At 46.8% G+C, this 16,956-nt stretch overlaps 1 protein-coding gene across 2 annotated transcripts in view; it reads left to right on the top strand.

Moving 5' to 3' along the window:
- Positions 1 to 750: 750 nt before the first annotated feature.
- The window catches only part of ABCA12 (ATP binding cassette subfamily A member 12), a 117,811-nt gene continuing 101,605 nt past the window's right edge, over positions 751 to 16,956 (top strand). Inside the window, exon 1 of one of the 2 annotated variants that reach the window (XM_054069548.1) lies at positions 751 to 909. The gene's annotated coding sequence lies outside the window, so the exon portion shown is untranslated. Of the gene's footprint in view, positions 910 to 9,207; positions 9,213 to 16,956 lie in introns of those variants that run through there. The other variant, XM_054069549.1, reaches the window with a different exon arrangement.

The following is a 16,956-nucleotide window of genomic DNA, read 5'->3' as shown; positions in this document are numbered from 1 at the left end:
TCCCCTGATTGTTGTTATGCACAGATTTACACTTTCTCATCTTTGCAATCCCTTCCCTTCCCTTCCCTTCCCTTCCCTTCCCTTCCCTTCCCTTCCCTTCCCTTCCCTTCCCTTCCCTTCCCTTCCCTTCCCTTCCCTTCCCTTCCCTTCCCTTCCCTTCCCTTCCCTTCCCTTCCCTTCCCTTCCCTTCCCTTCCCTTCCCTTCCCTTCCCTTCCCTTCCTCTTTTTTCCCCTTCTTTGTCTCCTCTCCTCTCCTCTCCTCTCCTCTCCTCTCCTCTCCTCTCCTCTCCTCTCCTCTCCTCTCCTCTCCTCTCCTCTCCTCTCCTCTCCTCTCCTCTCCTCTCCTCTCCTCTCCTCTCCTCTCCTCTCCTCTCCTCTCCTCTCCTCTTCTCTCCTCCTCTCCTCTCCTCTCCTCTCCTCTCCTCTCCTCTCCTCTCCTCTCCTCTCCTCTCCTCTCCTCTCCTCTCCTCTCCTCTCCTCTCCTCTCCTCTCCTCTCCTCTCCTCTCCTCTCCTCTCCTCTCCTCTCCTCTCCTCTCCTCTCCATGATCAAAATGTGTTTGCACAGGATTTTTATGAACTTCTGCACTCCCTAATGATGGGCCAACTTGTCTTTTGAGATTTTCTCTATCTGTTTTCCACTTTGACATCTTCTGCAACATGCCATTCCTTAGCATTAATTTCTATCACTTTCCCTTGATTTTCCAGGAAGAAATTCTGCTTAAGCAATAAATGCCGGGCCATCCATCATTTTATGCCAGTCACAAGCTACATGGTGCTTCTCAGCCTGTAAGGCACAGATCGTTCTTAATCAGCTGAAGTCAGCCACGGGTAAAAGAGCTAAAGGCCTGATTTCCATTGCCATCCCCTCGCCAGCCTGTCTAACGCGACGGAATTACAGCAGAACCGTTGTAAGTACCATGTAAGAATGCGGCATGGCTGATTAAAAACCTGTAAAGCTCAGATGGGTTTACAAAAAGTCCTGTCAGTCAGTTTTCCTTTGATTTCAGGTCTTATTTTCATTTATTTACAGTATTGCCCATTAGGTGTAGAGTGTTTGCTAAACACTGAAGAGTAATGGGCCTGTCCCACCTAGCTGACAGCAGAAGGGCTGACAAAGGATAGGAGTGCAGTAAAAGCGGTAATTTATGTCTGAGTCATGCTTCCCAGCCATCTGTGCTGATAAAAAATGGCCAGTTTCTTGGGAAGGCTAGAAAACAACAACAAAATTACCTTTGTGAAAATAAAAACTTAAATATTTGTACTTGTACATTAATTAAAAATGACTTAGTGCCAGCAGCACATGGAAAGTAGTCCTGGAAATGTATTTAGATTTATTAGATGTGTGTCTGTGTAGGAAGATGCTTCTGGCAGCCACCTGCACCTAAGACAATAAGGAGACAGTGACAGAAAATCTTGCCTACGGTACAAAAAAGCTGATAAGAAAGTAGGAAAACAGAAGCTACCATGTGTGAGAAGTGAGAATTGGTGCAGCAGGGGTGAAGCTACGAGCTGAGGGCAGTTGGTGAGGCAGAGGAGGAAGAATTTGCCGTAGTTTTCCAGCAAATTGCCAAGTAGTCCCATGTACACCTAACATAGCAAGTTCTGCAGGAAGGTTTGTTTTCACCCAGGCAGTGTGACTTGGGGTCTGACTTTGCTCCATTTAGAGGCAAGGACAGACTTGTATCGATCTCCACGAGCCTCAGAAATCAAAGAAAACCCTCTGTGGCAACTGGCTAATTCAATAAAAGCGTTGATTTATCCAGCGGGACAATTAAAGAGCATGAATGCCATGTAGCTGATTTCTGCCTCTGAATTAATGTAACAAATGATCATTGATTCAGTGAGAGGAAACTACCCCAAAGGAAAAGATCTTCTATATTAAGAAATCCCCTGGCCTATGCAAGATGGTCTTTAATGTGGCACAGATAGAGCTATGATGGTTACCACTCACTGGGAACCCTTTACCTGCTTTTCCCTGCCTAACCTGTCACGCCATCCTACAGCGCCCTTGGGTTCTGCATCGACAGCTGTGGAGAGTCCAGAGTTTGTCTAAAACACAGGCTGTATCAGCTGGAATTCCCACGGAGAGTCTGAGCGTCACTCGTTTGGATTCAGACTCTTCATTACCCACAAAGTGAAGGGCAGCTCAGAGCTGTGCTTGCAGATATATCTCTTCCCCCACCGCAGGGAAGGTGCTTTGAGCCCCACATCAAAGCCATAAAATTGGAACTTCATGAAGCACTCACGGTAGCTGAGAATGGGCCCTGGTGTTTTCAGAGCTGCTGGGTAGTTGCAAACTTATATTGTAGCTTCATGCTTTGCTGCAGTGGCTCAGTGTTTAATGCACTGAAGACACTTCTTTTATAGACAACTGGTTTGCTGCTGTCTGTCTGTAAACCCCTTCTGACTGTAGCGGTTTCGAGGCATATGGCTAAAACCTTAACTAACTGCACCACAGAAGCCCTGGCAGGGCAGATTGCAGGCGTCCCGGCTGCTGCCAAAACGAAGGGTGACTGGCCTGGCAGCAGGGAACACATCTCGGTGTCCTTGGCTCCTGATTTGCAGGCTGATCTGTGCAAAGGGATGGTGGGTGCCACCGGTATTCTGCAGCGCTGGCACCGAGGCTTCTGCTGTTCCCTGCTGGGGGCAGTAACTTGGAGTGCAGGGGCAGGACAGGACATTTTAAGAGACGGTTCTTTGCGTCAGCGTATGGGAGTGAGGACAGTGACCTCAGGAACATCTCATTTTCACATTGATCTGTGGGCTTTGACGTAGAGCAGACTCACTTCGATAATGGATGGAACATCCCAACACACACTGCCCTGCCAGAGAGAACTATCTCCTGTCATCACCTTGCAATAGTAGGCCATTGCTGCTGTGCTTAAAGCTTTATTGTGTTTTCATTTCTGGTAGCCCCCACCTGCAACAGAGATGTTCTGAGAGGCCCCAGAGACACAGTGGATGCTCCCTCTGCTCTTCATCACAGGAACAGGACTTACGAGGTGTGATAAGAGCGGTGGAGCATTAACAGAGTAGGATGCTAGAGGGGAGGAGGAGTGTTTTGATCAGCCACCAGGGTAATAGTTAAGCTGCTTTACCACACAGCCTGATAAAAAGTGGCTGTTAGAAAAATGTGTCTATAAAAAGGTCAGGTGAGGTCTTGCGTTCTGGACTGACACGGCCACAAGCTGGGAAATTATACATAATAAATATCTTATTAGTTTAATTTTGTCTATTTGGGGTCACTGTGAAGAGCCCATTAGAAAATAACAGTTTTCTCGGAGGATGCCAAATTGCTGGCTGTTATTATTTCTGCAAATAATACTCAATCTGTAACTTGAGAGCAGCTCATTGTAATATTCAGTCGTCAAATTTGGATGTCATTGGGCGCTTCTCTGATCATGGGACCATAACTCTTAGAACTAAATTCCTCACGTCCAGTGGGCAGAGGGGCAACCACGAGTTAGGGAGCTCCAAACCGTTAAAAAGTGGTGACATCTTTGTATTATTTCGATGGACTCAATGATCCAGTGGGTCCTTTCCAACCTGGTGATTCTATGATTCTATGATTATGTGATCTTTCTGATGTCCGGATCTTTAGAGTTTATGTTTTTCAGGATTTCTTTTCAGTTGTGATGGCTGAAAATCGATCTTTTGCTTTAAGGAGAGACAGTTCTCTCACTTATAACCCAGATCCCGGCACCAGGAGCATTAGGGAAAATTGAAATACCCAAGAACAACAAACTGCAAATGTTCTTCCAGACTGAAACACAGGATTTGTTCCCAGTAAGCGTCCAGTGCTCCTGCTGGAAGTGCACAGTGGTTGCTGAAAGGCTCTGTGAAAAGCACTGAACAGACTTGTTTAAAAATTCAGATGCACATTTACAGACTTGGAACTTTTTCCCCTGCAGTAACACAGCTCCACTCTTGTAGCTGCTGGTCGCTGTCACAGGAGCTTTTTGTTTCCTAGCAAAGAATACCAGAGGCAACAGTGCTACATTCAAAAGAGCTTTGATGCAGAATGTTCAAAAGCATGATTTCTATTCCCTCTCCAAAGCCTGGCCCCTAGAAACCTTGCTTGACCTCTTCCAGGTCCCGCATGGGCTTTGGTGCTCTTCTTCATAAGATTCTTCTGTGTCCTCCCCACGTGCATCTTGCCAAACAGACGTTTGAAACGTTACCAGCAGCACTTTGTTCTGTGGATGGATTTTGATTATTAATAAGATGGTCAGGAAGAAAGGGACTATTTCATGTCTTGTCAAAGCAGCACAAGTTGGATGCTGCTTTTATGACACTTGTCACTGCTCCTCCCTCCTCTAGATCCTCTCTTTCATGTGCCTGAGCAGCGCTGAGGTGACAGTCTGCTTCATAAAGAGCTGCAACAGCATGGGAAACAGGAAGGGGTTTACAAACAGCAAAGAGAAAACTCAGAGGCAGAATGAAAAAGAGCAAAATAAAAAGAGGTGATTCCAGTTTTAAGTTGAGTTTCCACTACCTTCCAAGCAGGCACTCCAGTGTGAGTGTATTAAATTCATGAATTGCTCAACAGCTGGGGCTATTTAGCAATAAAGACTTCTGGCACTGAAAGACACTCAACCCAAATCTTTCCAGCCGGCAATAAAACACAAGGAGTGTCGCACTGAACATCTCTGGGTTGCACAGCGTGTTAAGGCAAGAGGCTGGAGGCTGGTTTGAGCAACCGTGGCAGGTGATATTGTCCTGTGACAACCTCACTGACACAGATAACTACATTGGAGATGGAAAAATTAAATGTAGTCCTACAAAGGCCCCATCCAGCCTGGCCTTAAACACCTCCCAGGAGGGGGCATCCACGACTTCCTTTCCTTTCCTGCAGCCCCTTTCAGTACTGGAAGCTGCTCTAAGGATTCCCCGGAGCCTTCACTCCTCCAGGCTGAACAACCCCAACTTTCTCAGCCTGTCCTCATAGCAGAGAGGCTCCAGCCCCGTGATCATCTTCATGGCCTCCTCTGGACCCGTTCCATATCCTTCTTATGTTGAGGGTTCCAGAACTGGACACAGGACTCCAGGTTGGGTCTCACGAGGACAAGTCTCTGTAAATACCAGTGGTGTAGAATCACAATGTTTTACATTAATGGCAGCCCAAGGCTCTTGCCTGTCTCAAAATGATGTGTTCTTGGGCAACCTTGCTGCCCAAAGCAATATGAAAATAGTCGTGCAGTTCAGAGTTGCTTGCAATGTTTTATTCCATTGCTAACCTAGCCTTTTCCTGAATTAATCTCTGCCTAACTCCCTTCATGTAAATGCAGAAAACAAAATGTTAGTTCTGTGGTAGCTGGAGTGGTCATCCAAGCTTGTCACGGTCTCCCCAGTGTTGCTGTTCTTGTGCTGAGAGGAAAAATTTTCCCTGTGGGAGATGGCTGATCTGGTGGCTGGTGGTTTCTGCTATTACACGTTATGTTATTTGTGCGCTCTAGGTTTCTTCAGACAAGTTAAACAGCCTGCACTGGTGAGAAAGTTAATGCCTTGCTATGTCACCTGGCTGGGACTGGCTATTATCTCCACACATATCCTTTGGTTTAACTTCTAGGAAGATGTTACATCCCAGATAAGTATCACAATCCCATTTCCCCTCAGAAGTCCTTACTGCTGTCTTTAGATTATCAGAATGGTACAAACTGAGGCTTGTTCACTGATTTCTAGTGAGATCATAGACTTATAGAACAGTTTGAGTCAGAAGTGACCTTAAAGCCCATCCTGTTCCAGCCCCCTGCCGTGGGCAGGGACACCTCCCACTGGATCAGGCTGCCCAAGGCCCCATCCAACCTGGCCTTGAACACCTCCAAGGATAGGGCAGTCATGACTTCCCTGGGCAACCTGCGCCTGTGCCCCATCACCCTCATCATGAAGAATTTCTTTCTAATGTCTTATCTAACTCTTCCCCCTTCCAATTTAATGTCATTCCCCCTTGCCCTGTTGCTCCAGGCCCTTGCAAATAAGCCCCTCCACTGCTTTCCTGAGGCCCCTTTCAGTACTGGAAGCTGCTCTAAGGTCTCTCCAGAGCCTTCTCTTCTCCCAGCTGAACAATCCCAACTCTCTCAGCCTGTCCTCATAGCAGAGATACCACAGCCCTCAGATCATCTTCGTGACCTCCTCTGGCCCTGTTCCAACAGTTCCATATCCTTCTTATGTTTGGTATTCCAGAGCTGGACACAGGACTCCAGATGGGGTCTCACGAGAGTGGAGTGGAGGGGGAGAATCCCCTCTCTTGTCCTGCTGGCCGTGCTTCTTTTGATGCAGCCCAGCAGATGGCTGGGTTTCTGGGCTGTGATGCATGGATATTGAAACTAGTTTTGGAAAAGGCAGCATCGGCTTGCTCCTTCCAAGGCTTTGTCTGTAGAGAGTACATTCTCTCATAGTATTTTTTTCCTCAAGCAGACATCTGGTGCTACTTCTGTTTTCTTGGAGGCAATGAATGTTGCTTCAAGTGCATCATCAAATGTCTCATTATTAAGTAATTAGAGAATGGTTTTTATAAGCATTTTGACTGTAAGGAGCCCCAGTTGCTATTATTACTGCTACCTTCTGGCAATGGAGAGGAAGAAACCGATGAATCCTCCTTTGATGTCTGTTGAAACAAGCTGGAGAAAAAGGGCAAACCTTTGGACTCTAAATAATGATACCATCCATAAATAATAATGCTCTGCCAATAGGTATGGATCTCTGTGCACAGGCATGGGGTCCATCCCGTGCTTCTCTCTTACCACTGGCCCAGCCACATTTCATGACTATAAATTTCTTACACATATTTCTTATTGTGGTGGTTGTGGTAGCACCCAAAAGGACACACATCGAGGGCTTTTTTCTTTCTTTTTTTGATAATTTACAACTTTTTCCAGACAGAAATTGTGTTTGGGAAAGAAAATATACCGAGAAGAAACAAAGAATGTCCGTTGTTTCTGATATCCAGACATCCAGACTGGAGCTGAAATTCTACCCAGTTCTGCAACTTCATAGCTGCAAAACCCAGCAAGTCATTTGGGATGTCTTGGAGTTTGGACCAAGGAACGTGGAATAGAGTCACCAAAGGACCTTGTAATCAGTCAGGGGGATCTGCCAGAGGTCCTGAACTAACTCAGAGGTCCTGGACTAATGGCTCTAGTCGACTTGCTTTTCAGTTGTGTTGTAGGACCAGTACAACTAGGACCTGTCTGACCTGCTGAGGAGGTCCTGCATGGTGGATTGCTGCGTGCCCACCAAGCATGGCTTGATTTGGGTGTGATCAGCTACTTGTGGCTATCCAGAAGGTGCTGGACTTGCTGTGCCCTTAGTGCAAGTCTGTCCAACAGCATTTGTGTTTAACGTCTCCTCTTTGTTCCATACCCAAGAAAGCTTCCATGTGATGGAAGCAAAGTCACAAGAGCAACTCTAGACTTTGTCTTACTGTCATTTATATTTGAAAAGTAAATCTGCAGTGTGTTTAGTAAGGGTCAGCAGTGAAAACTCTCCGAGATGTAAATCTAAGGTGGGGTCTTGCCCATTTGGTCATCCAGGGATGGGCATATCATAGCTGAAGAGCTCTGTGTGCATCAAAGGCAACTCCCAAGATAAGGGCACATCATGCAACCACCAGTGAGGGCGTTCTGCTGGCAGGCAGCTGAGTAATTGCAAACTCTTGCTTTGTGACTTGGGTCCCAGTACATGGCAGCACATCTTCCAGCAACTCCCAAGAGATGCTGCTCCAGCACATCTACCACCCCTGCTTCCTAGCTGTCCATCCATGCTGGTGCCTTGCGCTCAGGTTTTGAAAGATGGGCCATAAACTCAGAGCGTGCCTTAGAAAAAGCCATTCTCATGCACTGCAGAGCCTTCAGCTCGGTCAATCGGATCAGGAGCCTTCATGAAGAACCAGATTGTTCTCGCTCTGGAAGGGTGCTGGGGTGCTAGTCGTTAGAGAAAGGAGGGGTGAGCACTCTCTCCCAGGCTGATCCCTGAACTTCAGGATAAGCCACCCTCTCACTTTTTCCATGAATCACAGAATCATTAAGGTTGGAAAAGACTCTAAGCTCATCCAGTCCAGCCATCAGCCCAGCACCACTGTTCCTGCCAAACCATGTCCCAAAGTGCCACTTCTACATGTTTTTTTGAATGCCTCCAGGGATGGAGACTCCACCATTGCCCCCGGCAGCCTCTGCCAGTGCTTCACCACTCTTTCAGTAAAGAATTTTTTCGTAATATCCAATCTAAACCTCCCCTGGCTCAACTTGAGACCATTTCTTCTTGTTCTATCACTTGTTACTTGAAGAATGCCCATCTCCATCGTATAAGTCAGAGAATCAAATCCCCCTTTTAGCGCATCTGTCTTTTATCAATGACCTGAAGAGAGTTCTTTACCCTTTCTTTGCTATAAAATAAGGAGCTTTCAAGAACAGTCTATAGGTGAGCGAGCCCTTCTCTGCTTCTGTGTATTCTCCTCCATCACTGCAGTGCTTGTGTGAGATTACAACACACGTTTTTCTTCCACCACAAGCAATTTCCCAGCTACAGGAGGCTGACAGGCCTTGTGTAACTTGTCATTGCTCATCAACACTCCCTATGCTCGTTTAGATCTCAGGGTGTGGCTTTAATTAGCTGATTTTGTAATAACACCCAGGTGACTTGGTTAGGGATTGACACCCTAGAAACCTATTAAATAGGAGTATGGAGGCTCTATCTCCTTAGAGCATTCTCTGAGATTGCCGTTTGTTTCTAGATATTGAGGCTGTTTGTCCATCCTTCCCCATGGCTTCCAGACCTGTTGGATGAGTTCAGCCAGGTTGTGCTGGTGGATGAATCCCACAGAAATGATCAGAACTGTAAATATTTCAGAGATGTGCAACCAGGGAAAAGAGAAAGAATAGACTGAGTGCCTGGACTGGGAATCCCATGCTTGCTTAGCTAACAGAAAATCTGTTTGGGAAGGAGCATGTGTAAATGCCCTGGCTTGGGGAAAAGAAAGCATTGTTTGCAACTCAGTTACTAAATCTCAGCATACTGGGCTATAAGTTGGTGTTTTATTCTGTAATAACTTCTGCTGATGTTTTTTTTTCTGCTGTTACTTTGTGTTGCTGCTCTTATCTCAGCAGCTTAGCAATGCCTTCTGTTTGGATAGGCTTCTGTGGTCTTCAGCATGTGTCCACCGAGTCTCACAGGCTTTCGTTGAAGCTGCCAGGGGCTTTGGTCTGCCATCGAGGTATGTGCTTGGCCAAGCACACTTCTTAGTAGTTGATATCAGATGCAGTCAGCCTTGTATATCCCAAAACTAAAATGTTTGGGGCTAAACAAAGCTTTGCCCTGGCTGTCCTCATAACACTGAACAAGATCTTGGTCTAGCTGGTTGCCTTCTAAATAGCTTGATAAAATCAAGTGGTACCCTCTGTACAAGTTGAACTTTTGCTTTCTCTCTGATTTGGTGGGATTTCGTTTTTCAGTGGTGTCTTTAGAGCTGAAATAACAAGGTCTTTTATTAATCTTATGCAGTCAAGACTATTAAATCCCTTCTTAAGAATGCCTTGTGCCACGTTCTGCAGGTTGGACAGCTGTTGGTCATCTGCACTCTGTGTAAACTAGATGTGTACTTGGGTCTTTCAGCCTTCTGGTTGGGCTCAGTGGAAGGGAGGCTGTCCTCACAGACACACCTTTGCCAGTTGGGCCCAATTTAATGTGCGTGGAGGGAAATGAGCTTGCTTTTTGAGGACTAACGATCAGGTGAAACTGATTCTGTGTTCTGTATTGCCGTATCTATCAGGTTCTATGCCCTTGGTGTTATTTCTTATGCTGGATGCAGTCAACCGGCTATGAAACCAATCTTGTATTTATTATTGAAGAAAAAAGACTAATAAGCTCTCGTGATTGAGGGTTTCTTATCCCATCGTGTGCAGGTGACTACAGCTAGTTTTTAACTTAATACAACTATAATCTTACGGAAAATGTGCATTTCAATTGCGTACAGAACAGCACATGCATGATACAGCTGTTGTCATGAGCACATCTTGCCTCTATTCTTTCCAAACCAGTCTATCTATCAGCTCCCCAGGTTCATGTGACGGGACGTGAGCATTGCCACGCAGATGGGAAACAGGCTGAATGCACAAAGAGAGAGAAAAATCAGAGGATTTGGATGCTGGTAGCTGCTGAATGTCTTGTCCCAAGCCTTGGCATTAGATCTGGTGTTAAATCTGGAGGCAGGGTTAGAGGACATCCTAATGGAAATTGCAATGGTACCACCTGCTTGCTCTTACAGCAAGGCTCTGGAGCAAAGCTTGCATTGGAACAGGGATGCCACTTGATGCATTACATAATGCCTGCTTCCCAAGCCTTGGGATCCAGTTGGTTAGTGTAGACTGAAAGTTAGACCCTGGCCCTGAAAATAAAATTTTGAAAAAAGGATTTAATTAAGGAGACACCACACGTAACTGAGCCCAGTGGACCCCAAGTTAACAAGCTTGAGGATGTGCTCTGAAGAGCTGTGAGTTGCTGGGCTTATTTGATGAGCAAGAGCGTGGAATAGTTGTTTGGCTCTACTGGTGAACTTTTACTGTGCCAGGGTGAGGTAAAATGGGGTAATTGTTGGCTGCCATGATCTATCAGTAGCAGCTGCATTTCACTATCCATTACTTGTGCCCACAACTCTTTTTCTGACTTTTAAACCTGATTCGGTGTTGTGTTTGAATGGTATCCCAGGAGTTTGTAAGTGGTGGAATAGGAGCAGTGTGAAGCCTGGAAGCAGCCTGTAGTGGGGTAGGCGTGTGTGTGGGAGCTTCACAAATAAAGCCGTCAGCTACTGGGTGTGGGAAGTGATTCACAGACCTGTAGGTTTGCTAAGATCAGATGTAGGTGAAGGTGACCTTGGGAGAAAATGGGTAAAGGTCTGGCTGATGCTGTTGCACTTCTGAACAGAGGCCACCGTGGCTTTAAAGCCAGAAGCTGCACTTCCCTACCTTTCCCTAAATCTGCTCCTGCAGAACGTTGTTATTGACATAAGAGAGGAAACACTCAGTGATGAGCTCTTCTGAAAATCATTTTTTGAATGTTCTCAGCCTCTTGTGCCTGATTCACTTCCAGGAAGCTCAGATGTTTTGATTTTGGTGCTTAACTGCTCTGATAGTGGAGTATCCCAAAACTCATACTTTGTTTGGAGACTTGTTCCTGGAAACAAGGCTGCTCTGCAGAAATAAGCAGTTAACATCCCAGGGCTTTGAACCATAAATTAGCAGCACAGTTCTCCTGGAACTCTCTGGAGTGGGTCCTATGTGACAGCAACCTTGTATTTCCAACCTAATTGATGTCTATGGACCACTGGAGGGGAAAACTGCTTCCAGGAGCGACTGTTCTGCAAATGCTTTTTAATTGGTGCAGAAAAAAACCCAATGATGGTGGAAATGTCTTTGCTGGTGGCAGAGTGGTACCGGGGTAATGCCATACCACCTGCAGTTTCCATACTGGCTGTTGCTGCTTGGTTTAGGTTCTCTGAGGGCTCTGAGTTTTTCAAAAACTCTGAGTCTCTAAAAACCCCACCTTCTTCAAGTCCCTAAAATCAGGCACCAGGAAATAAGGAGGAATTTACTTTTCTAGGCTCCTGCTATGCATTTGGAAGGAATTTGGAATGACCCAGCAAGTATGTGTGGTCACGCACTGTAGGATGCTGTGGGCTGCTCAGCGAAAGCCTTCCTGATTGTTAGGCAAATGGTGTTCCAGTTTGAACAAGTCTCTTGTGCTATTTCAGCATCATCCAGTGCTGTGCACCGTGTTGCCTAATGCTCTCAAGTCCTCAGGCAAGTGCTTCTTTACCTGTGAGGAGAGCAGGACTTTAAGTTGGCCATAGACTTTTGCCTTTTACCTTCCTCAGTAGTGAAAAGAGGCCTGTAGGAAAGCTGGGGAGGGGGTCTTGGGCAGGGAGGGCAGGGACAGGACAAGGAGGAGGGTTCTAAACTGACAGAGGGGAGAGTGAGATGAGATCTTAGGAAGAAATGTTTTCCTGTGAGGATGGGGAGACCGTGGCCCAGGCTGCACAGAACGGTCATGGCTGCCCCATCTCTGAAAGTGTTCAAGGCCAGATTGGATGAGGCTTTGAGCAGCCTGGTCCAGTGGGAGGTGTCCCTGCCCATGGCAGGGCGTTGGAACCAAATAAGCTTTGAGATCCTTTCCAACCCAAATCATTCTGCGATTCTATGTTCTTTAATTCCTACTCATAGAATCATAGAATAGTTTGGGTTGGAAGGGACCTTAAAGATCTTCCAGTTCCAACCCCCTGCCAGGGGCAGGGACACTTCCCACTGGATCAGGCTGCCCAAGGCCCATCCAACCTGGCCTTGGACACCTCCAGGGATGGGGCAGCCACAGCTTTGCTGGGCACCCTGGGCCAGTGTCTCACCACTCTCATTGTGAAGAAACTCTTCCTTATGTCTAGTCTAAGTCTGCCTCTTTCCAGTTCATACCCATTCCCCCTCATTTTATCACCACAAGCCTTTATGAATAGGCCCTCTCCAGCTTTCCTGTAGCCCCCTTCAGGTACTAGAAAGTTGCTGTAAGATCACCTCTGAGCCTTCTCTTCTCCAGGCTGAACAAGTCTAGCTCTCTCAGCCTGTCCTCGTATGGAAGGTGCTGCAGCCCTCCGATCATCTTTGTAGCCTCCTCTGGACGTGTTCCCACAGCTCCATATCCTTGTCTTGAGCGTTCCAGAACAGGACACAATACTCCAGATGAGGTCTCACAAGAGAGGAATAGAGGGGCAAAATCACTTCCGTCGCCCTGCTGGCCACGCTTCTTTTGATGCAGCCCAGGATACAGTTGGCCTTCTGGGGTGCGAGCGCACGCTGCCAGCTCGTGTCGCATTTCTCATTGACCAGCACCCACTCATCCTGGTTTCAGAGCATCCTAAAATTTAGGCTTGGTTTGAAGGCCAAGGCTGCTCTGTGAAAATGAGCAGCCAAGGGCTTTGAGCTGAAAATTATTTGCACCCGTTTTATGAAGGCTTTTCTTGCTCTGTTGTGTTCCTGTCTTTCTGTTTTGGTGGAAATTATGACACTACTGTTTCATAGTGCCTTGCTAGTGCATGTGAGCTTAGCAAAGTGCTGTCGAACAGGGCAGGTAAGCGTGCACTCACCTGGGAGCAGATCTGCTCAGCACTGGTCTGCAAGTGCCCTGCAGCTTGCAGATAGGAATGTGGGGCTGAAGGCTGCTGGCTTAGCAGTGCTTGACCTGGCTGCGTTTGTGGAGATCACAGCTAAAGCCTATGCATGGCATCTCTGAGATCTTAAGGAGAGTGTGTCGAACATTCGGTCAATATTAGCTTACACAAGCCACGAGGGAAGCTCGTTTGTGTAGTCTGGGCTTGCTCCTGCACTAAGCTTGGTAAGTAAAGGCACTGCAAATGCTGTAAGAGCGAAGTCGTGAGTCACGGCATTACCCCATCGCTCCCTTTGCAAATCTTTGATTCATTCTGCTTTATGTATATTTTTGTGCATGGTAGTTAATCTGGTTATGCTTCTTCAGCCACTGGTGGGATCTCTCCTCCTCCGGGTCCCCGAGGGCATCCGACAAGTTCACCTGGGTGCCTCTGAAGTCTCTGCTGTGGCTCAGTTGTAGCATGCACAGTCCTTACAAGATCAGTGTTTTGGTTGGACTCTTCCTGGTAGGCAGTAAAATAGTTTTTTTCTGTCTCTTCTGGCCCCTGACTTCAAGGTGGTAAATATTTTGCCCTGTCAGATGTGCTCCAGCTGCTTCTGTGTTTAAAAGCCAAGGCAAGAAGGTTAATGAACAGGCAGCTGCTTGGTTTTTATGGTGCTGTTAGCTTTCTGGTGTGTAGACCTGTTGGTTTGTCCAAGTAACTAGTGACGCATTAACTAGGAGGCTGCCCACTTCCCACCCTCCCTGTGCGCTGGATCTGGAGAGATCCTCCTGTGCAGCCGTTGTTCTGCAGGGCAGTTCTGTCTGTTCATGGATCCCTCCCTTGCATTGCGCAGTGCTCCTGCCTCGGGCACACGCAGCTGCTGGCCCTCAAACAGTAGGACCCTGAGGGCATGTCCTCCTGTGAGCAGGTTTCCAGCACTCTTGCAAGTCATTCACTCATAGACTTTATCCCCTTCTCTTACCTTGCATCACTTCCTTGAGGTTTCCTGCCTCATAGAGGTGACTCGACACGCTTGGGGAGCCCGAGTCTGTTCATTTTTCACAGAATTGTTTAAGCTCGAAAGACCTTTAAGATCTGAATCTAATCATAAACCCAACACCACCAAGTCTACGACTAAGCCATGCCCTTAAGCACATCTCCAGGGCTTTCAAATCCCTCTAGGGGTGGTGATTCCACTGCTTCCCTGGGCAGCCTGTTCCAGTGCTTCACAGCCCTTTCTATGAAGAAATTTTTCCAATCCAAACCTCTCCTGGCACCAACTAGAGGCCATTTCCTCTCGTCTTATTGCTGATTATTTGGGAGAAGAGACCGACACCCACCTCACTATACAGCCTCGTTTCAGGGAGTTGTAGAGGGAGCAATGAAGTCTCCCCTCAGCCTTCTCTTCTCCAGACTGAACAACCCCAGCTCCCTCAGCCCCTTCTTTTCTGCTCCAGACCCTTCCCCAGCTCCGTTGCCCTTCCCTGCATGTGCTCCAGCCCCTCAATGTCTTTCCTGTATCAAGGGGCCCAAAACAGAACACAGGATTTGAGGGGCAGCCTCAAGTAAAAACTCCTCTCCCTTGGGAACCTCCTTTCAGTTTGAGTCTTGAGGCTGTGATTTTTGGTCCATGGGGCAAATCTTTTTGCCCTGGAGGCTGCAGCCCCTGCCTGGTGGTGTGAGCAGTAGCCACCACTGTGGTTCGTGTAATGAGTCACGCTTCTGAAGAGGCGCTCTGGATGAAATCTCAGTTCAGAGCTTCCCCGGAGCGCTTCCTCAGTCAGCTTCGTGGTCACAAACACAGATTCTGCTTTTCTTCCCTGTGATCTGAACCAACTGTTTGCCCCTAAGCCAAGAAGAGCCCTGGCTCCTCAACTAGAGGAATAACCTGACTGAGGATTTATTGGATTTATTGCAGTGGCACAGTCTGCTCTGGTCACTTTGTCCAGGAGTAGATATGTGGTTGCAGAGCCTCCTGTGTCATTTCCAGGAATGATAAAGTAATTAAAAAGCAAAAGAGTATAATGACAGTAACGAAGGTCTTGTGTTCTCAAACAGGAGCACTGTGATGTTTGGGGAGTGGAGCGCAGGTGCTCTGAGGGCCAGTTGACATTGAGTTATTCTGGTTTTACAATGGGGAACTCTAACAATTTACCCTTTGGGCCCTTCCCAACGGGAATGTTTTGAGTCAGTTCAAAAGGAAGTAAGGATGTGCATTTGCTTGCTAAAATTATTATCCAAATGACATTAATTTTTTTGAAACAGTTATTTGACTGAATACCTAAAAGGAGCAATTGGATGCTTGCCTTGGAAGACCTGGCAGAGTAGTGAATGGTGAAATTCTAAATTTCTTCTCTCTTCTCCCTCCAGAGCAGGATTTTCTATATTTGGGGTTCTTTTCTCAGCCCCAGAGAGGAAGTGAATCAGGTTTGCCAGTGGTGTTTGGGTGAAATACAGTGGATCCCACTGTGCCTCTTCTGCGTAGTTGAAATAGAACCATGTTCTGAGGAGCAGTGCCTGTTCTTGACTCAGACCCAATTGAGATGCCCCTTTCCTGAAGAAATGTGATGGAAGAAAATGTGCATGGAAAGCTGAGAGGTTAGACATCTGGGTTGCTATCCATCGTTGTGAAAACTATACCACGGAAGCCATTTAGGCTCCCTTTACCTCCAGCTCCACTCCCACCACTGGTATGTCCAATCTTTTTAGACTGATGCTATGTGGGGCAGGGACTACTCAGTCTCTGCTGGCCTTCCCACCTTTGAACTATTTCCTAAGCGCTCCAGAGAAACTGTTTCTCTTCACCGAGTACCACATGTCTATTTTGTTCTCACTTGGTGCATTTTGCCACCCTTAAATCAACCCTTCTCTGCTTCAAGATCAGTCTGGGTGGCAGAGCTGCTGCCTCCACTTTTGTCCCTGGGTGAAGTTTGGCAAGGACTCGTTGAAGATGTTTTTCATCGTTGAGGCACAAATTTATTTCCTGGCTGGAAAAAATGCCGTGTAGGAGAATCTTTTTTGATCTCTTATAGAATATGCTGAGAGCAGTGAGGTCTTCCATGGCTTGCCTAGGTACTTTGAGGATGATCTTGGTGTCAGCAGGTGGGTTACTAGGTGTGTAGATGCTCCTCTCCTGGGGGGGGGGTGGCGGAGCTCTGATGGATGACCAGACCTTGTCAAAGAAGTTCATGTCTGATATCAAAACTCAGATTTTAGTCCTTGGTGCAAAGAGCAGTCCCTCTGCTTTCATGGCTTCCCTCTGTACCTGCTGTTTGCTCTTTGATCTCTAGCTGTTTTTTATAGATATCTTACCACTACCTTGAAAAATCACTGATCAGTTGAATAATAAGTGTTTGAGCTACACTAGTGCTTTGAAAGCTTTGCGGGGTCTCATCCTACAGTCCCATTCCCAGTGGATTTGATGGGTTATAGTGAGTTCAGTCACTAAGAACCCCAGAACTGGTCTCTCAGAGGAAAGGGAAGATGCAGGAAGCTAAGCAATGAGATCCATCCCTGAGGTTTTCATTTGTAAGTATGTTTTAATTCTTTCATTTAATATTATAGAATCACAGAATGGTTTAGATTGGAAGGGAACATGGAAGTCATCCAGTTCAGCCCTCTGCAGTGAGCAGAGACGTTTTCAACTCAGTGAGGTTGCTCAGAGCCTCGTCTAACTTGACCTTGAATGTTTCCAGGGATGGGGCATCCACCACCTCTCTGGGCAGCCTGGGCCAGTGTTTCACCACCCTCAGAGTAAAAAAGTAGCTTCCTAATATCTAGTCAGGACCTCTTCTCTTATAGTTTAAAAACATTCCTCCTTGTTCTA

This window comes from Cuculus canorus, chromosome 6 (genome assembly GCF_017976375.1).
Source record: "Cuculus canorus isolate bCucCan1 chromosome 6, bCucCan1.pri, whole genome shotgun sequence".
Taxonomy (NCBI): Eukaryota; Metazoa; Chordata; class Aves; order Cuculiformes; family Cuculidae; genus Cuculus; species Cuculus canorus.
Note: the sequence above shows the minus strand (reverse complement) of the source record. Positions and strands in the feature narration are given on the sequence as shown.